General features: G+C 42.4%; 1 protein-coding gene across 5 annotated transcripts in view; it reads right to left on the reverse strand.

Moving 5' to 3' along the window:
* Positions 1-26670, reverse strand: part of TANC1 (tetratricopeptide repeat, ankyrin repeat and coiled-coil containing 1) — a 221118-nt gene that overhangs the window by 173220 nt on the left and 21228 nt on the right. For 3 of the 5 annotated variants that reach the window (XM_036023438.1, XM_028508689.2, XM_036023437.1), the window contains exon 2: positions 20219-20302. The exons of the other annotated variants lie outside the window; for them this stretch is intronic. The gene's annotated coding sequence lies outside the window, so the exon portion shown is untranslated. The remainder of the gene's footprint in view (positions 1-20218; positions 20303-26670) is intronic. 5 annotated transcript variants of the gene reach the window in all.

Genomic DNA, 26670 nt, shown 5'->3' on the forward strand with positions numbered 1-26670 from the left:
TTCCCCCTCACCCCCCACCCCACAATCACCACACTTGTCCATGTCCATGAGTCCTTCTTTTTTGCTCAATCCCTCCACCCCTCCACCCCTAACCCCTCCCCTTCAGAGCTATTAGCCTGCTCTCTATCTATGAGTCTGTCTCTACTTTGCTTGTTAGTTCAGTTTGCCCATTAGATTCCACATATGAGTGAAATCATATGGTTATTTGTCTTCTCTGACTGGCTTATTTCACTCAGCATAATGTTCTCCAGGTCCATCCATGCTGTTGCAAAGGGTAAAATTTCCTTTTTTACAGCCACAAAGTATTCCATTGTGTAAGTGTACCATAGTTGTTTTATCCACTCATCTATTGATGGATACTGGGCTGATTCCAAACCTTGGCTATTGTAAATAATGCAGCAATAAACACAGGGGTGCTTATATTCTTTCAAACTAGTATTTTGGGTTTCTTCAGATAAATTCCCAGAAGTGGAATTGCTGGGTTTTTATCTAAATTAAGTTAAAAACTAAATCTATTTCCAGATCTTAAAAGTAACGCTGTCTTGTTTTAAGCTCATTATTGAATATGCCACTTACACTGTAAGATCCATTCATTTACAAACAGGGTACAGTGACCCACAGGGGTAGCGAAAATCTCTCTAGTTAGGTCTAGGCTGTCCAAGATGGCCTGGCTGCCATTTCCAGCTTCTACAGCCCTTCTTTCCCCACAGCTGAAGCCTCTTGACCCTCATTCCTACCTTCCTCTCCAATGGGAATTTTTAGAATAGAGATTTAAACAGCCTAGGCCAAGTAGCTCTTGCTGCTCAACAAGCCCTGACCTTGTATCTAATAACTTGACTTTTTTCTCCTGCATTCCACAGGCATAACTCATCCTCTAACTCAGTTATGATAGCCGTGCCTGAGTCCCTCTCTTGATAACTCCCTGAGGACTGAGGTGCTGCCTTGTCTTGGCACTCTTCCATGGGACTGGAGGTCTATCCTGAACCCACATGGCCACAGCAGGTCAGGGCTCATGGGAGCCCATGTCAGGCCAATCTGATGCCCTGGGCCACCTCAGACCACTGTCTGCCAGTCCACTAGCACTGAACACCCTGCTCTTTCCTCCTGGCACACTGGACTTCCTCCCAGCTGCAGACACTAGTTCTGCTGCCCCTACAAGTCCCCCACGCCTGGGTGGGGAGTTCCAGGCCCAAATTGGGCCTCAATAGGAAATGACTCAGATCACAAGAAGCTGAGGGTCCCCGGCCAGTACACAAATAAGTCACAAGATCCAGATCCTACCCTGCCGAAAATTAAAACCCCATCACAAAACATCATCAAAGCAACAGAAACTACAATATGGATCTTCTCCCCCATTGTTGCCAGGGTACACTGAAGCCATGGCACCCTCATTCACTAGTTCTAAGGTGAAACCTGAGAAACATCAGAGGAATAACCACAACTGTGTCTTCCCGGGATGGAGGGGAATTAGAAGGATTCTTATAAACCACTTGAAGGCTAACACTTATGACTACTGAAATTACAAGCATGAAAATAACCAGACAAATTCTTCTCTCCTAGAAAATCAAGTCATTTTCTAAAACCCTATTAACAAAGCTAAATTTATATGTACATTTTTATCAATACCCTTAAAAAAAATCAGACAACAGTAAAAACTAGCTGGCCAAACTGCCAACCACTTCAAAATAACATGAAAAACAGCAACTTTCATTTTCTGGTCAAAGTTTATTTTTGCAATACCCATCATTTTCTACAGAATTCTAGCATTTTCTGCTTTCTACCACTATTCTGTAGAAAGACTTGTCCCACTTGGCTTTATATCTTTGCTTTTTGATCTTGTTAACAATCCTGAAAATTCCAACCTTGCAATTGCTTTCAGTCCTGGGAAGGAATCACACCAGTCATTTAAAACCAAAAGCAGTGTCAACACTTCCTCAGTGACACAGCCGTGCCGAGTGACCAGTGAATGCAAGTTTGTTTTTCTTTTCTTTCTTTCTTCTTTTTTTAAAAATGATGACTTCTCTTTAAACTAACTCTCAACATTATTGAACATATAACTTTGTGGTCAACAACAGAAAGGCATTAGTAAAGCAGAAAGCACTAACTGCCGATGAGAAAGCTCAGCAACTATACACAAACAAGGGGGGCTGCCCAGTGACTGCAGGCGGAAGGCCCACTGTGTATGCCATGCATGACATGCAACACACATTCCGTATTACAAACCTAAAAAAAATAGGCATATGATTCAGCAATCCCACTTCTGGGTACTTATCCAAAAGAATTTAAAAAAGGGACGCAAAGAGATATCTGCACTCTGGTGTTCACTAACAGCACTCTGCACAGTAGCCAAGCTGTGGAAGCAACATCAATGTCCATGACAGATAAATGGATAAAGAACACGTAGTATTGGGTTGGCCAAAAAGTTCCTTTAGTTTTTCCTGTACAGTGGCTCTAGTAGTGCCTAGTTGTCTTTAACTTTATTCAAAACAATTTTGTTAGATTGTATTGTCACAGCTGTCATATTAGCATGCATTTAAAAAAGACACAAAATTGGTGAATTTTTGTGCAGCCATTTTAATATTCAAAATGGAAAAAAATATGCAACATAATAAAGCAGCGTATTATGCTTTATTATTTCAAGAAAGATAAAAATGCAAATGAAACACATACAAAAAAGATTTGTGCAGTGTATGGAGAACATGGTGTGACTGATCAAACATGTCAGAAGTGGTTTGCAAAGTTCCGTGGTACTATGGACATTTTAGCCAAATCATTCTTTGCTGTGGGGCTGTCTTATGCATTGGAAGATGTTTAGCAGCACCCCTGGCCTCTACCCACTAGAAACTAATAGCGGGAGATAGCTGACATACTCAAAATATCCAAATCAATAAAGTTATTGGTGAAAATGAGAAATGTATCTGTTATTTTATAGAAAAAACTAAATGGGCTTTTTGGCCAACCCACTATATAACTACAATGGAATATTACTCAACATTTTAAAAAAGGGAAATCCTATCACATGCTACAACATGGATGAATCTTGAGGACATTGTACTAAGTGAAACAAGCTAGTCACAGAAGGTCAAATAGTAGATGATTCCAACTCAAATGAGGTATCTAAGGTAGTCAGACTCATAGAAGCAGAAAGTAGAATGGCAGCTGCCAGGGGCAGAGGGGAGGGGGAAATGCGTAAATGTTCAGTGGCTATAAAGTGACGCAAAATGCAAAAGCTCTAGAATCTGCTGTACAATATTGTGCTTATAGTTAACAATACTGTTCTCTTAAAAATTTGCTAAGGGGTATATCTCATGTCATGTGTGTCTTTTACCACAATTTCTTTAAAAAGAGAGAGAAAATAGGCTGTAGATTATGCTGGTTTCAAAGTTCTCATCCCTTCTCCTGCTCCATGCTGCCTACATGCAAAAAAAAAAAATACAAATAATATAAATGAGTCTATAATTAAGGGCTAGAGTGCCTACAATTCTAATTCCTGGATTGCCATTTCTTATGGAGAGAACCCCCAAACACATATCAATGTTCACAGTTCGAGTGGCTGCCGGATAAGATAAGAGATCCCAGGCACACACATTAAGGAGAAAGGTGCATATGAGACTCATAACTAACTATTCTGGATAGAGGGCATTTCTGCTTAATTCCAAAACCACAAGTGTGCTCGGGAAACAAGGCTGCCAGGTGACGCATAACTGTATCTGTGCAGCATCTCCATCTTCCTGAGTCACAGCCCACTAAGGGCATCAGCAGAGAAAGAGTGGCATTCCGGCCACACCCCTGACAAGCAGTGTCACCTCAAGGGAGTCACATCACTTCCACTCCATTAGCCTTCCAGTCTTCAGTTATCAAAGTAGGAATACCTCCAAAGGCTGTTGTAAACAAGTAAAATAATGTATATCCAGGATTTTCAAACCCATTTTTAAGTAGAATTATTTTCTTGTACAATTTCAAAAGAATGAAAAGATAATGATCCCTCTATTAATTTCCCTGGGAAACTTTTCAGCTGTCTTCAGTTTTTCATTTTTTAAGTGGGACTTCACAAGCCCGCTCTCCAGGTGTCTAAACTTTTACTTATGGCCTGTATCACATACCCTAGCCTTTAATTATATCCCGCTCTGCACTTTTTATCCTTCCCTTGCATGTGGACAGTATGGTAAAGTAGAAAAGACAGGAACTCTGAAGTCACAACAATCTGGATTCTTGTGCTGGCTTGTCAATATTTTTCATATTGTACTTTTTTTAGCTTTAGAGCAATCTTTCTTGAGTGTGTGGGGAACACATTAAAATTTTTTAAAATATATCTTAAGCTTAGCAATTCCTTCTGTTTTAATTTCATTGTATTCTGTTCAATTTAAATAAAATTAAATTTACTATTTTCATTTAAACAGCTGCAGTAAATTTCTGAATGGTAAAATTACTTTTCCATGTACTTTTTAAAAAATTTTGTACCAGAAGCATAGATTACTTTTGTCATTGGAAAAATACATTTTAAAAAGAAAGCCTTAATAATTTTCAGTTGAATGAGAAAAGGATTCAAACCCTGCCCTCCAGCTTCAAACATGGATCTGAACCACTTACATCTACCAAAGTGTGGGCAAGGGCCAAATATTATGTGAATGTGACAACATACAAGGTCTGTCCAGAAAAAGTCCATCCATTAACATAACAAGAACGGTTTGTGCAACATCAATGTAATCTGGTGGCCAAGGAGAGTGAAATGGAATGCGTATGCGTGAACAATGACGACTTTACTGTACTAGTCAGTGGGGGTGGTAGATGCCCTTGAGTGAGTAGGTGTACTGTGTGGCCATCACATTCAAAATGATTGAGCGAGTAGAGCAATGAATCTGCATCAAATTTTGCATTCAGCTTGAACATTCCTCCAAGGAAACTATTCAAATGATTAGGAAGGCTTTTGGGGATGATGTAATGAGGGCAGCACAAATAAAAGTGTCGCACAAATGCTTCACACAGGGTTAAGAATCTGTTGGAAGTGATCCCAACAAGCAGAACACCTGAGAATGTTGAACATATATGGGCTGCAATCAACAAAGATCAGGCACTGAGAGTGCAAGAACTAGAAGCTGATATGGGGATTCTAAAAACTACTGTATCTGAGATTTTGATGCAGGGTCTTGGCATGAAACGTGTCATGCCAAAATTTGTTCTGCAGATTCCACTACCAGAGTAGAAGGAACATTGAGCTGCAGTTGCTAATGACTTGATTCAAACCACCACCAATGAACGAGATTTCCCAAGAAGGTCATAATCAGAGATGAATTGTGGGTCTAGAGCCATTATCTGGAAACAAAGGCCCAGTTGTCTCAATGGAAGTCGCCTGGTTCTCTCCATGCCTCAAAAAGTTGCAGCAAATTCTCAGCAAGATCAAGACCATGTTAACTGTGTTTTTTGATTGGGAAGATGCTGTCCATTACAAGTGTACCCCTCTAGGCCAAACAATTAATAAGGAGTACTACCTCAATGTTCTTCATCAATTGAGAGGTGCAATACGAAGAAAATGGCCACAGCTATGGGCAACTGGTGATTGGCAGCTTCGTCACAACAACACACCCACTCATGCATCACATCGTGCAGAGTTTTTTGGCAAACATCATATCACCCAGGTGACTCAGCAACCCCTACAGCCCAAACTTGGCACCCTGTGACTTCTGGCTTTTCCCAAAACAAAAATCACCTTTGAAACGGAAGAGATTTCAGACCATCAATGAGATTTGGGAAAATATGACAGGGCAGCTGATGGTGATTCCAACAAAGGATTTTGCAGAGTGGTCTGAACACTAGACAAGATACTGGGAGAACTGTGTGAGGTCCCAAGGTGCCTACTTTAAAGGGGACTGAGGCATCATTGCCCTACATACAATGTTTCTTGTATCTTATGTCTTCAATAAATATCTCTATTTCTCGTATTATATGGCTGGAATGTGTGGCTGGATACCTTCTGGACATACCTGTAATATCACTCAGTAGGTAAATGACCTGTTTTAAGATCAACATTCTCCTAACATTCTCATTTACAGTACTATCTGTAAGATGATCAGATCGTTTAATTTAAGGTCCTGTGCTAATAAGTAAGAACTTGAGTCTCTTTTCTTAGCCTCTTGTAACTCCAGACTCCAGTCATCTCACAAAGCAGATGGTCCAGAACCACATTTGTACCAGCAAACCACTGCGGGTACCCTGGTAATGACCCATACATAGCTCAGACGCTGCTTATATGAGTGATAACACATTATCACATGCTAACAAGCCCTGTTTTCCCACAGATGATGGAAAGATAAAAGTAAAAGCACTATGGTGTCCAGAAAAAGTGTCTAGAAAAACACCCTTAGACCAGAAGGCAGAAAGGAAGACACAGTGGCTACACCACACAACAGATGTGTGTGTGACCGTGGAGAGTCTCCTACATGCATAGGTCCTGCCCAGCTTCACATGCTAAGGCAGCAAACTGCATTAGATGTGTTCACGCCCTTCCAATTCTAAAATTCAATCTAAGTCCACATATTCTTAATTGACTATGAATTAAAAGAAGTAAGGAGTGTAAAACCCTTAACACAGTGGCTAGCATGCAGTAAGCGTGTCATAAATGCCAGCAGCTGTTTTTCAAATAAGGAGGTTTAGGTCTGTAAGTGTTACACACAGCATATATTTGCATTTCTTTGGTGGGATTTTCAAAAGGAAAAGAAAAACACACTTTAAAGTCCTATTTTAATCAGCATTGTTAAATCAAAGGAGCCCGAAATGAAACAATAAATTACGAAGCTCTACATGAAAGGATATAAGCCTCTCAAAATCGACTGGCTTTGTTTTGTTTCAGCTTAGACTCTCGGTGAACCCTTGGCGGCGTCGGGAAGAAAGCACGAGTGCTGTGAAGTTGCACTTCGCTCAGCACGCTCAGCACATGTTTACTGAAAACTGCCGTATGAGAGCTGCAGCTGGGGAAGTAGAGACCTTGCCTCCAGTTCCAAACAATGACAAGTGATGAGTGTTCCCGGGGTACCAACTATGGAGGGCCTGGATCAGTGAAAGGTTACCCTGAAACCCCCAGAACAAAGGTCTCAAACTAGTGGCTCACAGGCTTGGTTTCCATTTGTAACTGAGTCAGGTTGCCAGCACTTAGAAATAGAGAGGTCATGCATAAATTAGGAGGTCTGACTTCTCCTGGAAAAATGGAAGTGCCAGCAGTAGTGAGCCCACATTCCCTCTCAGCAACAGCCTACAGTAGCTGAGCGGCACCTTCTCCTCCAGTGCTCCCTTCTTTAACCCCCAACCCTGGAGATGAGGATGGGCTGCCCCTTGCCATCAGCTCAGCCCCTCACTGGCTCAGATCTGGTCTCCTTTGCCTACTCCTCCTGCGCATAATCAAGGAGCTGCTTAGTGGCTCAGGCTCTGGAGCAGAGACTACTGAGTTCCATAGAATCTCTGCTCTGCCACATACTAGCCATGTTATTATCTTAGGCAAGTAAGTCAGCTCTCAGTTTCCCAACTGCAAAACTGGGGTACTAACAGCATTTACCTCATAGGGCTGGTGTGAGGGGAAATGTACTGTTACCTGCAAAGTGCTTAGAGCTGTGCCTGATACATAGCAACTGCTCTATAAATATTAGATGTTATTACTTTCTGGTCCCCAAAGGCATATGCATTTGGAACTTGTGTCCTAGAACTTGAATACTCTAAAGCTATGTACTAAAGTTTTTTATATCAAAGAGAAAATGGCTTCAGGCAAAAGCTATTCAGATACAACTTAAATATCAGACCCACTAGATACAAAGGACAGATATTATATGATTTCACTTATATGAGATGCCTAGAAGACCAAAGTCATGGAGACAGAATGTAGAATAGAGGTCAGAAGGGCAGGGAAAGAGGAGGCAGGGAATTAGTGTTGAATGGTACAGTCTCTCCTGGTGATGATGAAGAAGTCTCGGAAATGGATAGATGGTGGGATGACTGTGCAATAATTAAACTGTACTTACCGCCACTCAACTAGTCACTTAAAATGTAACTTTTGTAATGTATATTTTATTTTTTAATGTTTGCATGCATGCCATGCCTACTTTTTGCCTTTTTAAATTAAAATTTTGGGGGTGTCATTGGTTAACATTATATACGTTCCAGGTATATCTTTTCATACATCAGGTATAATACATCTATATTTGTATTGTATATGTTAGCATATTTTTTAAACGAAGTACTAGGACCAACATAATTTGGCCTGCTGTTATTTGCCAGGATTAAGTCGTTAATGATCACAAAGACACCAAATGCCTGTTAAGTTCATGTTCTCAAAAGCCAAACATGTACTGCACTTCCCGTAATAGTTTAGGAGAAACAGTATTAACTATTTTAACAGCTGGGCGGCACAACAGTGGGCTTTCTTCTCAGTCTTGAGGCCTCGTGGGAATGCAGCAGGAGGCCGGAGGGGTAGGTACCTGCCTGCAGCAGTCAGGCTGCTCCTCTGTCACTGTAACATGCTCCACACAGACACCTCATTCTCCCTTTTCTCTCCACAAATATACAAAGTGGGGAGGTTCCTACCAAGCGCTGTGCAACTGGCTATCTTCTGGGAACTGTGGAATGCTGGGAACAATGACAAGAGGTGCTAATCTCCACGTCTGTTCTATAACAGCATTCAAAGCTATCACTCACCAAGCCCTGTCAGGCTGTACATCAACGGGCACCAGGGAGTGTCCCAGACCCTTTCAATCAGGGTCTTTTAAATTTCTATGCACTGCTACTTTCTGTGGTATCTTTCCTCCATTTAAAAAAAAAAGTATGTAAAATAGTAAGCAAGTTTCAAATTATTTTGAAAACTGCATTTAACCTGAGAAACACCCCCCCAAAGGTATATGCAGTATGTACCTGCAGTCTCCCAACTCAGAACCACTGCAAATATTTCTTTCCTCACAAGTACAGGACCCTCACCAATGAGCCAGCCAAACTGCACCAAGCCCTCTCTAAGAAGAAACTGCACTGCACTTGGAAATTTCTCCAGTGAACTGGTAACTTTTTTGGTACAAATGTTTGGCAGGAAAGATCTTTTAAATATTACTGAAAATTCAAACCGATAGAAGGTATTGATACATTTTATCTTTTATATATCATATGCTGAGTATGGAAGAACTAGCTGGTGCCTCGGTTTCCACTGTGGCCAGATAATTTGGAAACCAACCCCTCGGGGGGCTGTATGTCCTCTAGTTAAACCCTCAAACACTGGCGTAATGTTCCCCTGCTAGGACAGAAAAAGAATCCAAAAAGACAAAGGGAAAAGGTCATAGGCAAAGTGCACAGTTTGTACCAATGTGTAGATCAAATGACAAGTATTTTTCTACTCCAGGGATCAAAGGAGGAGAAAAATGTTTTTCAAACTCACTAAAAAAAAAAAAAAAAAAAAACAGCCTCAAGCAAAACTATCTCCATCTGAGAAATGGCTGCAGTCTACAAGCAGCAGAGCACGGCAGGGAACTGGAGAGGGGTTCTTGTTTCTGTGAGTAGGAAGTGTGGCCTTCCCTGGCCAAGCTGCACATAAACCAAACAACAAATACTAAATAGAGCTGGGAAAGTTAGTGGATTAGGAGACAAAAAAGAGTGTGACCCCAGATCTGCTGCTGTAGGTTGAACTGTGTCCTCCTCAAAATTCATGTTGAAATTCCAACTCCCGTACCAACCCCCGTACCTCAGGATGTGATTTTATTTGGAAATAGGGTCTTTGAACAGAGGCAATCAAGGTAAAATCAGGCCATTAGGGTGGACCCTAACACAATGTGACTGGTGTCCTTATAAAAAGGGGAACTCTGAACCCAGAGACCGACACAGGTAAAGAGAAGCTGCAATGAAGAGACACAGGAAAAAGATAGGCACATATAAGCCAAGAAGGGAGGCTTCCAACACATTTTCCCCTCACAGGCCTCAGAAAAAGCCAGCCCGCCCACACCTTGACCTTGGACTTCCAGCCTCCAGAACTGTGAGACAAGACATTTCCATTGATTAAGCCACCCAGCCTGTGGTACTTTGTTAGGGCCACCTCGCAGACTAGGACAGCCATCTACCCCTCACGTAGCCTCATACCAGATACAACGCAGTCCTCGGGGGCCTCTCCTGCCAAGCAGACATGAAACAACACCCCAGTCTATGAAGGCTGCGTAGCCTGTCAGCACTGTGTCAGGCACAGTGAGTCACAGAAGAAATCTACAGCCCTCTTTAGCCTCTCTTGCAAAGATCTTACTACCTAACTGGCACAGAGAACATACAACACATTGCAAATTGACCACACTGCTATAAATCAGGGCCAAGAATTTTTTTTTATCAGATTCTTTATCAGCCAACAAGCAAAATGGCAGGGCTGAATTTTAAGATATGATTTTCCCAGGACAAAGAGCAAGTACCTCATAAATACTATCATGTTCTGTGAAGTTTGGGCATATCAGGATGTGTCATCCTCTGTGTCTCACCCCCTTGGGACACAATCTCTCCACAGCAATCTGACGTAACTGCCCTGCTCTGTCCACAAAGCAGAACACAACACGCCTTCAATATGGCAGCCCCTTCCCTCTCCCTAAATACATAATTGATTTCCACCATTTTATGCTCCAGTTACTGCCCAAAAGCAGACTGAGAAAAGTTCACATCTCAAATGCTTCTTTTCCCTTGAAGTAAAAAAGAAGTGATCAGAACAAGCAACGATCCATCTTCAACTTTTGCTTGGAGGAAGGAGTCTTTTGCTTACCACCTTCTCCAGTTTCTCTGTCACTCGCACATCTACCCCTGGTGCAGGAGAAAAGGCAGAGAACCGACCACCCTGGCTGGCAACGGTGCCACACAGACTATGAGAAACGACCAAAGGGAAGAAGAAATTGTCTTTCTTTAGAACCCCGACAGAATAGTTACTTACATTCCCAATAGAAACAGAATTAGGAGCAATGTCAAACAAAAATTAAAAGCTTAAATCTCCCTTAAAAAAAGTAGAGCTATATATTTGGGTCATTTTATTTTTAACCACAGCCTTCAAAATGACCTGAATATCCCAACATCCACTCTAAATGACAAGTTTTGCAATTTCTATGAATAATTTAGTTGAGCAAATTTGTTATACTTGTTGAATAAAAATGTTACTTTAGAAAATGACAAGCCAGTTGCCCACAGTAATTTTCAATCTGAATAGCTTCCATTACCCTTAGGAAAAAACAGCGTGTAAGGGAAGAGAACAACTTCAAAACTGGGTCTCCTGCAAGGCAGGGACTTCATCAGCCATATAGAATGGGACAGTTTTTGTTTACCTGAAATTTTCCATCTATTTACCATCTCTCAAAAAAAATCTAGATGTAAAGGTATTTGAAAGTGCCATAGCATATGTTTGAATTCCATTTCTGAAAGTCACTGCTATTAGCACAATCAATTACAGTGGCTTCCTTAGAACATGGAGTGAATAATACATGCCAGAATATTTCACTTTGACTTCCACTAAAATGGAAACAAGAGCTGTATCAGCCTCATCAACAACAATATGGTTAGTAGCTTTCTTGTTTTGTTTTGAAACGCAATCTAACTCTTAAAAAATATCTCAAATAGAAGAAAATCAATGTATCCAGAATGTTGTTAGTCTTGGGAAAGAAAAGAGCATTTTCTGCCCTGGCCCAGTAGTTCAGTTGGTTGGAGCATGTCCAGATACACCCAGGCTGTGAATCGATCATCCATCAGAGCACGTATGAGAATCAACCAGTGAATGCATAAATAGTTTTAACAACACATCGATGTTTCTCTCTCTCTAAAATCACTCAAAGAATTTAATTTAAGAAAACAGCATTTATTATTGCTAGGGAGCAAAGAGTGGTGGTGGCGGTGGGGTGGGGCAGGGGTCTACTTGGTTCTTGTTTCCTCTGGCGTGGATAGCAGCCCTCTCTGGTTTACCATCTGGGTCTCTCTCTGGATCTCTCACTCACCTCTTCCTAGATGCCCTAGTGACTTATGCTTGCAGCTTGGGAACCAAACCTGGGGACAGGAGTCCAGCCACTCCACTTTTTGGGTGCCAAGCTAGCCCAAATGTGATGTACACATTTAAGGCTTTGTTCTTTTTAGAGAGAGGGGAAGGTAGGGAGAAAAGACAAGGAGAGAAATCTTCTCCCATTGTTGTAAGAGAGAAACATCTATCCAAGTTGCCTCTTGCATAAGCCCTGACCTGGGACCTAACCTGCAACCCAGGTATGTGCCTTGACTGGGAATCAAACCAGTGACCTTTCCTTTCACAGGTCGACACCCAACCAAGCTACCCCTGTGAGGGCCATTTCAATTTTCCTAAACAAGCTGGTTCCATGGGCGTAGGCCCCATGTGGGGAAGGCTCAATGGCCCAGCATTGCCTGTGAGCAGCCTGGCAGGCCTGACTATCCTAGAATTCACCATTAGGAAGCCCGCTGCTGACACATAGTTCAGTCACATTCTCCAATATTAGGTCTGTCAGCAAAGAAGGGGCAGTTTGAATTCCTGATATATTCTTTCTCCTGTCTCTGTCAGAACCAGTTCAGAACTCAGGATGGCAGGAAAACCTGGGGTGTCATTTACTGCCCCCCCTCAAATCCCAGTAATGAAAAAAATTAGTTTTTCCTCTTTGAAGGTTAGAACTTAATATCTTGATATTTTTAAAATATCTTGATATTTTTAAAAGTTTATTTTACTTCTAAGTAACCACTGAGAAAATAGAACAATTCTAATACCCACCACACTTTTTCTGATTTCATTCAAAACATACTAGCAGATGAATCACTGCTATTATCATTATTATGACCACTTCTCATAGTATTCCAGCTCAGCCACTCACCTCATGGCAGCTGAGGGAACTCTTCCATGTTACTCCCTCATTTGTAAAATGGAAATAGTGATGTCCCCACCTCGTATGTGTGGTTTACAGTGAATGAAGTAATGTGGATTAACTCCTGCACATACTGTACCCGGGCCACACATGCAGGAAGTGTTCAACAAACATCACCTCCCACCTCCATCTGTTCAATGGACACTCTCACATAGAACCAGAAGGGGCTCAAGAAGGTTATTCCAATAAACCTTTCTTTTACCTTTCAATGAGGAAATTGAGACCCAATGTGAGCCAGTGCCATCTGTCAAAGGCCACTCAGAAGAACACAAAAAAAATTTTTGAGAGACAGAGATACTGGTGTGAGAGAAAAACATCTATCAGTTGCCTCCTACAGACATCCCAACTGGGGATCAAACTCACAACATAGGTAGTACGTGCCCTGACCAGGAATCAAACCTGCAGCCTTTTAGTGCAGGACTATCCTCCAAGCAACTGGGCAAAGCAAAAGAAAATCTTTAAAAGCTTTCAGTCATTTCTACAAACACATAGTTCTGAATGTCGTTTCCTTCCCACATCCCTGAAATAGAACTGACAGATTATAATCTGTGCACCAGAGCCACGTGTACCAGCAATGGTGAGGAGGACCTGCAGGGTTCATGGGCACGCCTGCCATGGGCCTGGCCCGCAACTAACACTCCCACGGCTTCTCACTCAAAGGGTTAGGAAGGACATGGCTGCATTCCCCTAGTGAGTAATGTTTCTGGAGTCAGCATAACTTTTCCTTGAGTCACTCTTTGTTCAGTCACTTTTCTCAAGGACTCCCAGCAACCCCCAATCCTTATTTTATCGGTTTCTAATTCTATCCCTGTTGTGTCTAAGTATTTGCCAGCTATCACAGTTTCTCAGATTGCCCTGCCCATCGAGGCCATAAAGTCATCAACCAGTTATGTATGTGAGTGACTAAGCCTCTTTTATGTAAAATTAAGGACAGGAATATTTACTACGGGTGTTCTCTGAATGATATTATAACTATCATGTAAGAAAATGTATCCCATCTTTTAAGGAAGTTCTTAAGGAAATAGAAAGTACCCATAAAGATCCATATTTGCTATTCTCACTGGTTCTTTAATATTCAGCCCACCTATTCTCAGAAGAAGGTTTTTCCTCTCTTGTTGTGAAATGCTCTGCTGAATATACTCCAATAGCACTTACGTATTTTATGTATGGATAGTCAATAAAATGCCATCACTATGGAAATGCTGTCTGGTTCCACTTTCCATACAGTACTAAGTACATAGTTGAGCACAGTCTCGAACGACGCTTTGCCCAAATCTATCATTTATTTCTCCAGTCTGCTTTTAGTTCCTCCAGAAACAACCATTTAAATTCTAAATCTGTCTGAAATTCCTAACTTATCACAGCAGTTAAACCCAGCCCCAGAGAGCAACAAAAACTGTAGATGATCAGTCCACCCCAACCATCACCCCAAACGCACTCACACTCACTACTGCCCACCACTCTGAGGGGGGCACCGAAGCCGTCCGGCCGAGGACTTCCCCTCGGAGTGCAACACAGACTCTCCGCAGGGGCACAGGCAGAAGTCTGTTAACGTCATAGTCTTCCATGCGATCTTTTCATCCCAGAAACAAGTCAAGTATTTGACAATCTTAGAAAATGTTAATTTTTTCGGAAAGTCAGACTAATGTAGCACCAAATATTCCACGATATCAACAATGAGTGCCCACTCCAGGCTGCCTGCTCCTGCCTTTCCAGAGACTTCGGCTGCCTCCACTCTAGTCTCTCCTGGGGGTTGGGAGCAAAGTGGCCTCCTCACGACCCCCTCCATCCACCCACACCTGTCACCAAGGTCAAGTCCAGTGACTTCACCTTATCTCCATTTTCTCATTTCCAAATAATTAACTTGATTTCCTTACTACTTCATTCAGGTCTATTCCTTTCAAATAGTTGAAATATCTTTCAAATTTAAGGCAATTTTGCATACCTTGTACATGAACTGCATCTTCCCCTTCGGCATGTCCAGCATAATCGGTCACAGGCCATTCTAGCAGGGACACTTTAATCTGCAGGAGTGTGGTTTGGGCCCACCTCACCAGCATGTTCAGGCAGATGGCCAGGGACAGCCTTCTAGCTTACACCCCAAAACATCCTGCACTCAATCTGCCTGATAGTTTACCTCTCTGTCAACTTCTCATCCACATATCACTCCAAAAAAACTAGCAAACTCTTCTTCAAAAGGTGACACCCTTCTGGATTACTTTTAGTCTTTCAAACCCAGATAAAAAGAGGAGAGTATAAAGTGATCTCCTGGATTAGAAAGAAAATTATTAGACTGTCTAATCATGTTTACTTATCTCATTCTTTTATGTCTACTTTTATGCATTTTATAATGCAGATAGCTTATTAGTAAACAATGTGTGATTATAATTCATAAATATATCAATGTTGCAGGTATAAGCAAAAAGTACTTTACTGAGAGGACTGCTATGTGAAAAATGTTTAGACTACTGGGCTAAACAATAACACTTCCTTTAACACACCTTATTGGTGCTCTATGGACAACTCTTACTAAAATGTTTCATTCTAGACTTTCGGCCAAGATGGAGGCATAGGTAGACACACTGTGCCTCCTTACACAACCAGAATAAGGAAAACAAAAATTTAGAAACATAAAAAAACAACCAGTACTGACAGAAAACTGAACTGTATGGAAGTCCAACAACCAAGGAATTAAAGTAAATACATTCATCCAGACTGGTAGGAGGGGTGGTCGGGCAGCCAGCTGGAGAGGGCTTGAGGCAAAGCAGCGGCTGGTGGACCCAGCAAGGTGGCTATTGTGGAGGTGCACGGTGGGCAAGGCGGCTGGCAGACCAGGTGGTCCCATATTTGCACACAGATAAACCAGACAAAACTGGGGAGTGAGACAGACCACACAACCCAAGGTTCTAGTGCAGGGAAATAGAGCCTCAAAACACCGACTGAAAACACCTGTGGGGGTTGAGGCGCAGAGAGAGACTCCTAGACTCACAAGAGAGTTCGTTGGAGAGACCAACAGGATCCCAGGATGTACATAAACCCACCCACTCGGGAATCAGTACCAGAAGAGCCCAGTTTGCTTGGGGGAAGTGACGGAAGGGACTGAAATCCGACAGAGAGCAGAGCAAGCGCCATTGTTCCCTCTCGGACCCCTCCCCCACATATAGCATCACAGCCCAGTGATGTGGGCTGCCTTGCCCTGGTGAACACCTAAGGCTCTGCCCCTTACTATGTAACAGGTGTGTCAAGAAAAAAAATGGCCCAAACGAAAGAACAGATCAAAGCTCCAGAATAAATATAACTAAGTGATGAAGAGACAGCCAAACTAGCAGATGCACAGTTCAAAGCACTGGTAATCAGGATGCTCAAAGAATTGTTTGAATATGGTCACAAATTATGTGAAAAAATGAAGGCTACGCTAAGTAAAATGAAGGATAATGTACAGGGAACCAATAGTGATAGGAAGGAAACTGGGACTCAAATCAATGGAGTGGGCCAGAAGGAAGAAAGAAACCATCAAACAGAAAAGAAGAAAGCAACAAGAATTAAAAAAAAATGAGGAGGGGCTTAGGAACCTCTAAGACATCTTTAAACATTCCAATATCTGAATTATAGGGGTACCAGAAGGAGGACAGGAAGAGCAACAATTGGAAAGTTATTTGAACAAATTATGAAGGAGAACTTCCCTAATCTGGCAAAGGAAATGGACTTCCAGCAAGTCCAGGAAGCTCAGAGAGTCCCAAACAAGCTGGACCCAAGGAGGAACACACCAAGGCACATCATAATTATATTACCCAAGATTAAAATGAAGGAGAGAATCCTACATGCAGCAACAGATAAGGAGACAGTTACCTACAAAGGAGTTCCCATCAGACTGTCAGCTGATTTCTCAAAAGAGACCTTGCAGGCAAGAAGGGGCTGGAAAGAAGTATTCCAACTCATGAAAGGCAAGGACCTACATCCAAGATTGCTCTATCCAGCAAAGTTTTCATTTAGAATGGAAGGGTAGATAAAGTGCTTCTCAGATAAGGTCAGGTTAAAGGTGTTCATCATCACCAAGCCCTTATTAAATGAAATGTTAAAGAGATTTATCTAAGAAAAAGAAGATAAAAAACATGTACAGTAAAATGACAGCAAACTCACAATTATTAACAACCACACCTAAAACAAAAACAAAAACAAACTAAGCAAACAACTAGAACAGGAACAGAATCACAGAAATGGAGATCACATGGAGGGTTAGCAACAGGGGAGTGGGAGGAGGAGAGAGGGGGAAAAGGGACAAAGAATAAGTAGCATAGACGGTAGGGAGAAAATAGACAGGGGAGGGCAAGAATAGTATGGGAAATGTAGAAGCTAAAGAACTTATGACACATGGACATGAACCAAAGGGGGGGAATGTTGGGTGGGAAAGGGTGTACTGGGTGGAGGGGAGTGAAGGGGGAAAAACGGGACAACTGTAATAACATAATCAATAAACTGTATTTAAAAAAATAAAATCTTTCATTCTAGTTGTTTGGCTAATAACATTTTATATTTGTGTAGTGTTTAAATGATAACATAGTATTCTTATTACTAAAATCAGCCCTCACACTTGGCTTTCCTATTATATTGCTGAACTCTATTTTCTCATTTAGGTCTATTCTTAAAGACAGACTCCATAATTTAAAAAAAATTTTTCACTTTACTTGAAAATTAAAACCAAGTAAACAAATATCCTTTTAAAAATAAATGACACTCAGGAAAATTTCAAACACATAAAGCACTTCCAAAGTACAGGCACTATTCTAAGTTTTTCACATTGAGTCTTCATAGTGTTATGACTATAAAATCAGATCATACGATATTCACTTTAATCAAATTAATTATAACTTTAGTATTTTTAATAAATAGGGAAATGTACTTTGTAAAATTCAACACAACTTTACTATTTCCAAGAAGAGGCTCTGAAGACATTATTCTCCATCCCTTCCACTTTCTTCATCTACCTGCTGTCAAGGAATCCCAGTTATTAACGGTGTGGCCTTGGAAAGGCAATGTAACCCCTCTGAGCCTCAGAATCCTTATCTGTGTTCAGCTCATTCAGCTCCGTCCCAGGCCCCGTTCTTGGCTGGGGGATAGAGAGGAGAACAAAAGACAAGATCCTGTTCTCAAGTGAACAAAAGACAAGATCCTATTCTCAAGGAACCTATTAGATAATACCAGGAAGGCACCTGGCCTAGAAGATAACCAACCACTCATTAGGTTAGCCTTATAATTTCCCCAAACTAAGGGCTACCTTAGTTATTATTATCTTAGACCTATTTTCATTTTAAGAGAAATCCCATTTGCCTTATACTTCCTAGCCCCCAACTGTTTCCTAGCCAGACAAAAACAGCAGAGAAGGCAGGTAAATGATTCATCAGAATTTGGTGCCAGCAAGTATATTGACTCTCTACCTTTCCTTGACAAGAACTGATGCAAAGCTCTACAGATCCAACCAGCAATTGGCGGTAAAACGTATCACAGTCAGGAACAGAGTTCTGCAAAGAACTTTCAATGGAGAGCATCCTGCTGATCCTCACAGGACCACTTTTGACAAGGCTGATACAGGGCCTCTTGCACCTGGAGGCTACGGTGAGGCACTGCTGTGCCTCTGACCGCTACGAAGTTTAACTGCAGAGCAACTTCATTCCCAGCAATGCCAGCTTCCAGGCTGCTCATGCCAGGACCTGCCATGAGGACATCTCTTTATTTATTCAAAAGTATTATCTAATCACAACCACAGGCCATGCTCTCCATGGCCACCACTGTTACCCAGAAAGCACTGCTCAAGCAGCCTTTCAGTGCTAAATCTAAAACCACCAGCAGAAGGAAAGAATTCTGCTGATCCAAAGTAAACACATGGAGGAAAATGGTAACAGGAACTCCTAAGAGAGCACTTCCCTCATAAACAGCTTAGATCACTTCACAAGCACCTCACTGAATTTAAGTATCTGAGCAGGCTCGCCTCTCCAGCCAGGGGTCACCAATGCCACTGGCCACCCCTGGAGACAGGATACACCTTAGGATTTTGGGGTTACAACCTCAAAAATGTCTGTTTCCTAATGTATGTATTTCATACTGTTCTGCTAAAAAGAAAGAAAATCAGCAGCAAAATGTTTTCAGTTTGCTGATTAGCTGCAAAGCCAGGGACTTGGCCATCATCTGACCTCACCCCTAGTGTCTGCTCTCAGCATCAGAAATAGCCAACCCTCCTCACCACTGCCACCACCTCCTCTCTGTGTTCATGCACCTAAAGTCAGTATCAGGTTGCTGATTTCAGACTTAATGGGAGGAAGGGAAGGTGGGAGGGAAAGAGGGAGGGAGATGAGAAAGCCGGTAGAGACTGAGCCCCGTCTCTGTGCTGTCTGTCAACTCTAGCCTCTTCTCCCACCATGGATCCCAAATCTGGCAAGAATCTTCTACCAATAAGATTGTCTGAAGACAGCAGACACCTCACCCTGCAACACTGGGCATTCAAGCTTCTCTGGAGCTCCCAACCTCCTTCTGAGACCAGGTCAGTGTTACCTGGACCTTCCACTGGTTCCCATCACTGATGATGCCCAGTCCAGACACGTGAGGACCATCCTTGCATCTGACCTCTCATCCCTGTGGTCCTGCTGCTCCCCGGCCCCTACTCTCCTCTCCTCACCCAGCATTTTTCCTCTTGCAGTCCTCCCTCTACCAACAACCCCTCCCCCCTCCCCCCACCTTTCTTCCCTTGTTACATTCCCTAGGGGGTTACTAGAAGAGGCTTTGGAGCCAGGGGGTTCTGGCAGTGCACAGTATCCACCGTTTTCTGGATATATGACCTTGGGCAAGTTGACTGATCTCTTCAAACCTGAGATGCCTCATCTGTCTAGTAGGGTTTATCCCTGAAAGTGACCAATAAGTTAAAAGAACACATAAAGCATTTAGCAAAACCCAGCACACATTCATATATTTAATAAATGCCCATTTTGTGCCAGAAAAATGTTTCATAATGGTAACGTCATTTTTTCCCTCCATTCCTTTTAATTATTTACTGTAGTAAAAATATATACAATGTAAAATGTATCACTTTAGCAAACATACACTTTGGTGGCATTAAGTACATTCACACTGTTGTACAATCATCACCACCATCCATCTCTGGTACTTCCTTAGCTTCCTAAACCAAAATTGTATCCATTAAACACTAGTTGCCATCCATCTCACCCCTTTTGGCAGGGCCTCTCTCCACTGGGAGGTGCTGGCTGAGCCCGTTCCCTTCCAACCTTGTATAAAAATTCATCCTCCTTTGAGACTCTCAAAATTCTGTCACCTACCTATTTTTGGTAACTTCTGTTCACCAGGAAAAAAAGGGGGAAGGGACTTCGTTCACAATTTTCTCCTTAGCCAGAGGTCAGCTCCTAAAGAAACAAGAGCACAGGGGTGAGGGAGGAGGTGGGTGGAGGGGCCTGGACACCCCAGACTAGAATTCCATTATTTATTAACTCTGTGACCTTGAGCATTACTTCAGCTCTCTGGAGGTTAACTTTCCTCACCTATAAATGGGGGTAATCACTGCACCTATTCACAGCTTGAAGTCCTGAGAGCGGGGCCTAGTGCACAGCCCCTAGTGCCTCCCCTTCCTCTCACTTGACTGCTCTTGAGCCTCTAATCCTTGGCTCCTGATCCTAGTCAGCCATTCCCAGGCCATGCCTTAGAGTCAGAGGCCACCATCCAATGATCTTGCTCGCTGACCATAACCTCCTGTCCCCGTGGTGCTGACACCCCCCTCACTCCCTGGAGTGTGTCCCCTTCTTCATTCCCTAGCGGTGTGGACCCCACTGTTGATCACCTGACTCACCCCATGCCAGCACTCTCCATTCTCAGAAACCCTCTCCTTTTGTCTCACCGGTGGGAATTAACGTCCCAACTCCGCTTTCCTATACCTGATCCCTGGACCCAAAGTTCCCAAGGAGAAGTCGCACCGCTTATGGAAAGATGCCACTACATCTGAATGTCTCTAATCCAGAAAGGCTCTCAGTACCCTAAAAAAGTTCCTTCCATTCTCAACAACCACCTCAGTCTTTCATCGGCATCATCAGCACCGCTCTAGCAGATGCCCTTTCCCCCATTTAACCCAGAAAACCAATCCAGCAAGCCCGATACGCTAACACTGCAACTTGCTTTCCCTGCTCCTCACCCACCACGCATCCACAGGCACAGCCCTGGTTGCTTGTCACTGCTATTCCAAACCAACCTTCCCGTCCGCCCCTCCTGCAGCTCCCTCCTGCATTCCACACTGCCACCACACTTACCCATCTTGTTCACACACGCGCACACACACACAGAGTTCACCTTCCTTCCACACCTCAGCTGTCCTCTCTGCCCAACCCACACCTGCTCACCTAGCCACTCCCTTTAGATGAACCTCAAGATTCACTTCTTCCAGGAAGTCTACCCTCATTCCTCCTCAGATTCCTCACTTTGCCATTTCCTCTGACTGTGTCCCTCCCTAAGAAGAGAGGCTGCTACATGGTCCATTACGAATCCTCAGGACATGGCACATGGGGGGAGAGGTAATAACTATTGAATAAATCAAAAAATGAATGCAACAGCCCTGAAGTGTTTTATTAAAATGTTTTATTAAAAACATGACCAATTATAATTCACCATCAGCCACTAACACATGATGCTATACATTTTCTTCCTGTGATCTAAGCTGAGAAACATCCCTTCCCCTTTTCCCAGAACAAATACTCCTTTGATGAAAGAAAAAAACAGAAACAAAACACTACTTCCTCTTCAACGAAAACAGAAAATCTAAAGAAGCGGTTTATGAAAAATATATAGCTGACACTGGCTCAGGTGTTGTCCAAGCTGAAGAGGAGGAAGGGAAGCTCACTTCGGACAGCTGTCTGGGGAGGCGCCGATACTCAAGTGCTCAGTAAGAAAACTGACAATAATAATAAGTCTCAGATCTAACAAGGCAAGGGAGGAGGAGGAAGCGGGTAACTCCAATGGAAATTTCATTCCTTTGTTTAGTTTTACTTCAGGTACAGTTTCTATACTAATTTCTCGAAACAAACTTATGAGGATTTATTTTATAGGAAGTAATTTTGAGGGGCCCTAGGGAGCTGCAGATGGTACCTTGGGGCCCATCTGTTTAAGGATGAAAGCTTGCTGTACACCATTACATCACTCTGACCTTCCTCAGCAACTTCCTATCTGACAAAATCTAGATGTTTGCTCTGTCAACAAGATATTTGTGTTTGTCCCCAGCCTCCGGCTTCGGTTCCTCATTAGTTTTAAAATCATTATGCACCCAAGCTGAATAGGACTACTGTTAGCAGCTGTGAGGTCCTCTTCTGGGCAACTCCCCAAGTCTGTGGCTTCGGGGCGTGATTTCTGTCCCTTCCGGATAATTACACACTCTTCTGATTGATGAGCTGATCAACCCACCCCCACGAAGAGCTGAAGCAGCTCTCTTCCTGCTCTATGTATTTTCCCAGAGGACCAGAGGGGAGGGAAGAGTGGCCGGGGCCCTCACCCCAAAGAACTGCTCAAGCATGAGCAGTTTGAGCACTCAGTACTGGCCCTTCCAGCCATCTGGAAAGCAGTCCACATTGGTTAATGCCAATGAAGGGACCGGAAACACAGGACGAGAATGGGTGCTATTTCCTGAACACTCACAGACCCCACAGTGGACCAATGCCCACCACACACAGAACCACTTCAGTCAAGCATGTACCCTACTCACACACATCCTTGATCACCTCTGAAACTGCCATGTGACCTGCATCCTCCACATTTTCATCCCTCCTCTCTGCTCAGCAGGGCCCAACGACAGACACACTGCTAACTCCGAGTGCCTGGTAGGCACTGGATGGCAGCCGTGGCAGAAGTGACATTTTAAACAGGATTTTGGTTTTTTATTTTTTAGGGGCAAGGGGATTATGTATTTTGATGTTTGCAACTTACTTTGAAATAGTTTTTAAAGTAAGGTAGATAGCTAGGTAGGTATGTAATAAAGCAGAGATCAGAAACTCTGAACTGTAGGCTCTTGGTTGTGTGCATGTGGGTGTTTACCACACACTGCTTTCAACTTTACATGGGAGTGTTTTCCTAGTTAAATATTGGGGGGACATGTTTTTAGTGTCTTTTAAAAAATAATTGAATTCCGTACTTCATTTGGGTTTCACCAGTCTTTCTACTAACGAGTATCCTTCTTCCGCTCCAGGCTCCACATCCAGGACTGCTGTGTCATGTCTCCGCGGTCTTCGTGGGTCTCTTCTCCGTGATGGTCACAGTTCTGAGGACACTGGTCAGTTACTGTGTCTCATGTCCCTCAGCTGGAATCTGAATGAAGCTTTGCTCACGGTCAGACTGAGGTTATGAGTTTTGGTGGGGAAACCACAGATACAAAGTGCCCTTCTCATCATGTTATATTAGGGGTACATGCCAATAACATGACTTACTGCTGGCGATGTCAGCCATGATTATTTGGTTAAAGTAGGGTTTGTCGGGTTTCTCCACCATCACTTTACCTTTACCCCTATCCATACTCTATTCTTGAGAAGTGGGTCACTAAGTTCAGCCCATACATAAGGTGCGGAAATTCATCCCTAGTACCTGGGTAAGTAGCTACATAAATTATTTGGAATTTTTCCATAAGGAAGACAGTTCTTCTCCCCATATATATTTATGTGTATTTATTTCACACTGTGGGTTATAATGCAGTACTACACTGCTTATTGTTGCTTAAATCCTTCCAGCTTTGACTATTAGGAGCTCTCTGAGGTTGGCTCCTATGTCCTCTGACATGCCCACATCCTTTGTTCTTTGAGCACTTCCTTATATTCTGGCAAAATAAGATGCTCTGGGCCTATAACTACCCATTTCTCCCAGGAGCCCTGGTTACTTTTATTGGAGAATGGTGTTTAGAAACCAAGATCTGGGCGTGTTGTTGCTTCTGGGTGTCACTGCTTCCAAGCCCTCTCCGTGGACAGATCTAGGAAAGGCATCTAAGTATACAAACCCGTGTATGCACCACACATCTATAGTGATTTCTGTATCTATATTAAGCTAAACATAAATTCATACTGATGTCTCCAACTCTAACCTAATCCTGTATGGCTCACTGTGGCCTCTTGTCCTGGCTTATCTGTGACTTCCCTCTCCGACCGTGGGAAAGCTGGCTCTCACCATCTACCATCCACTTACTTATTTGTTCGACTCCTGAATACATGCATATCCTGTACATCCATGAGAAACTACCTTACCAACTAGGGTACAGTGTAAATGTACAGTTCCTTTTGCCTTTAGCCTCACAGTGTCTGATCAAAACAGTATTTCCAAATTACTCAGGTTCATGCCTTCTGTCCTTGCCCCCTTGCTGAGGCTCTGTCATCCTCGTAAATCAGGTAGATTCTTTGTCACAGTCTGCACTCACCCTGGGACACACACCGCCCGCACCCCAAACCCCTCTCCGACTTTTTGTTTTTAATTTGTATACAGTTCTTGCATAAAGTTCTTTTTCTTTTCTAGTTTTATTGAGATATCACTGACAAATAGAATTGTAAGATATTTACAGTGCATAATGCAATGTTTTGATGATATATATACATTATGAAAGGATAAAGATTCCTCCCAAGTTAATTAGCAAATCCATCTCATTTATCTACTTTTTTGGTGGGAACATTTACACTTTCTTAGTACATTTAAATTCTATAACATTATACAATACAGTTTTTGTGAACTAGTCACATGTTACATGTTAGGTCCTCAGACCTTATTCACCTTATAACTACAAGTTGTACCCTTCTACCAAACACTCTATCTCCCCCGCCCCCAGTCTCTGGCAACCACTTTTCTACTGTTTCTATCATTTTGACTTTTTTTTTCATGATTCCACATAGAAACAATAACATGTACTGTTTGTCTTTCTCTGTCTGGCTTACTTCACTTAGCATAATGCCCTCTAGGTTCATCCATGTTGCCACAAATGACGGGATTTCCTTCTTTTTTTAAGGCTAAATATTATTCCATTGTTTATATATACTCTGTTTTCTTCATTCATCTGCTGATGGACGCTTAGGTTATCTGCTCAAGTTCTTTACTGCCTATTTTACCCAAGTAAGTAGTCTATTTATCTGACATTGCTTTCTAATAGTGTGCATGTTTTATTTTATCCTTACTACTTTAATGCATTTCTGAGTGTACCCTTCAACACCTACAACATTTCCAGACCACAGTGATTACTGGATACTAATAAAGTAAACAGATTCTGCAAGTTTATTGTTTAAAACTCCTATGTTAGGTTGATTTTAACCCAGTTTAATTGCTGTAGGTCTTTCATTATAACTGTAAAAAGTGAATGTTCATTGCATTGTTATTTCAAATTCAATAGTAAGTAGTTAAAAATTATGTTACACCTATAGGCTGAAATATGCAATACATGCAATCATTAGAAACCTTTGTAGAATGCATATGAGTTAATGTGCACCATATATGTACATAAAAGACAGCAAACCATACAATAAAAAGTAAAGCATATAATTTAACATACACAGTATATGTATATGTCTATGAAAAGAAAGCTTTGAAGAAAGGACACACGCCAAACAAATTCTTTTTTAAGTTCCTTCTTGTCTTATTTTTAATTAAGACTAAAGGACAGAAGACTGTTTGCTGTGTGGGTAACTTTATAGAGGATTCTTCTAAGACAGAAGGTACTAGACCAGACAAAGAGGAAGAAACAAAACCAGATGCTATGCACCAAACTCCACATCACATTTAGGTAGAAGATGCAAAGAATGTGAGGAAAAAAAGCATAGTGGCTGCCCCAGGGTCGCTACAACCTGACGCTAGCATGTAAAAGACGAAGACAGTGGCCCCTGTGCTAACATGTCTACCACGGACAGAAGTGCGGAGTGGAACTGAGAGCTGTCTGGGAAGCACCCTGAGAAAGGGAGGGCAAGGATGGAGTCTTAAAGGACAGAAAAGATTTAAATTGGGGCAGGCGGGTATTAATAAGTCCACCCATTCACCTAGAAGTCTCCTCATTATCCCATTCTATAAAAACCCAAGGTCAGCCTTAAGCAATGACAGCCACGGGGACAGCTTCAATGAAAGTTTCCCGCCCTCTGACAATCATGCCTCTGGCAAACGGCTCAGGGGCTAAGTGTGGGGAATATTACCTAATAGGATCTTGTTAGCCTCTGCAGATCCGATAACACTCAAATGTCTGATAATAACGGAGCCTAACGCTGCGTTTTCAAAGATAAGCATATTACATTGGAATTTACACTATATCTCCAAGGAGAAACAAAGTGCTTTTTAAAAGAGATTAACACAAACAAATGTGGTAATCATCCATTCCACTGAAAATGTTCAATGGCAGTAATGACCAACTCTCAGCTTGTTGTACCTTCAGTGCACAACCCTGTGCCCACCAGCCAGCCACCTCCAGAACAGATCCCACACAGGTGTCGATGCATAGAGAGCCACAGGGCAACCTTACACAATCACAGGGACAACACACCAGGGGAATAGGAGGAACTAGCATTTGCTGAACATTTAACTACAAGCCAGTGGGTGTTTTATACACTTTATCTCTTCATCTTCACACCAGCAAGGCAAGGATTAGCCCCATAAATGGCCACTGGATTCAAAATTAGCAAAGCGTAAATTCCCACCCAGCTCTGCCCAGCTGCAAGCCTGCCTGTCACCTTTCCACTTACAATGGTTGTCACAGGTATCAACAAGCTTAAAAAGCAGGCTTGATGATAAC

This window comes from Phyllostomus discolor, chromosome 4 (genome assembly GCF_004126475.2).
Source record: "Phyllostomus discolor isolate MPI-MPIP mPhyDis1 chromosome 4, mPhyDis1.pri.v3, whole genome shotgun sequence".
In the NCBI taxonomy this organism is placed as follows: domain Eukaryota; kingdom Metazoa; phylum Chordata; class Mammalia; order Chiroptera; family Phyllostomidae; genus Phyllostomus; species Phyllostomus discolor.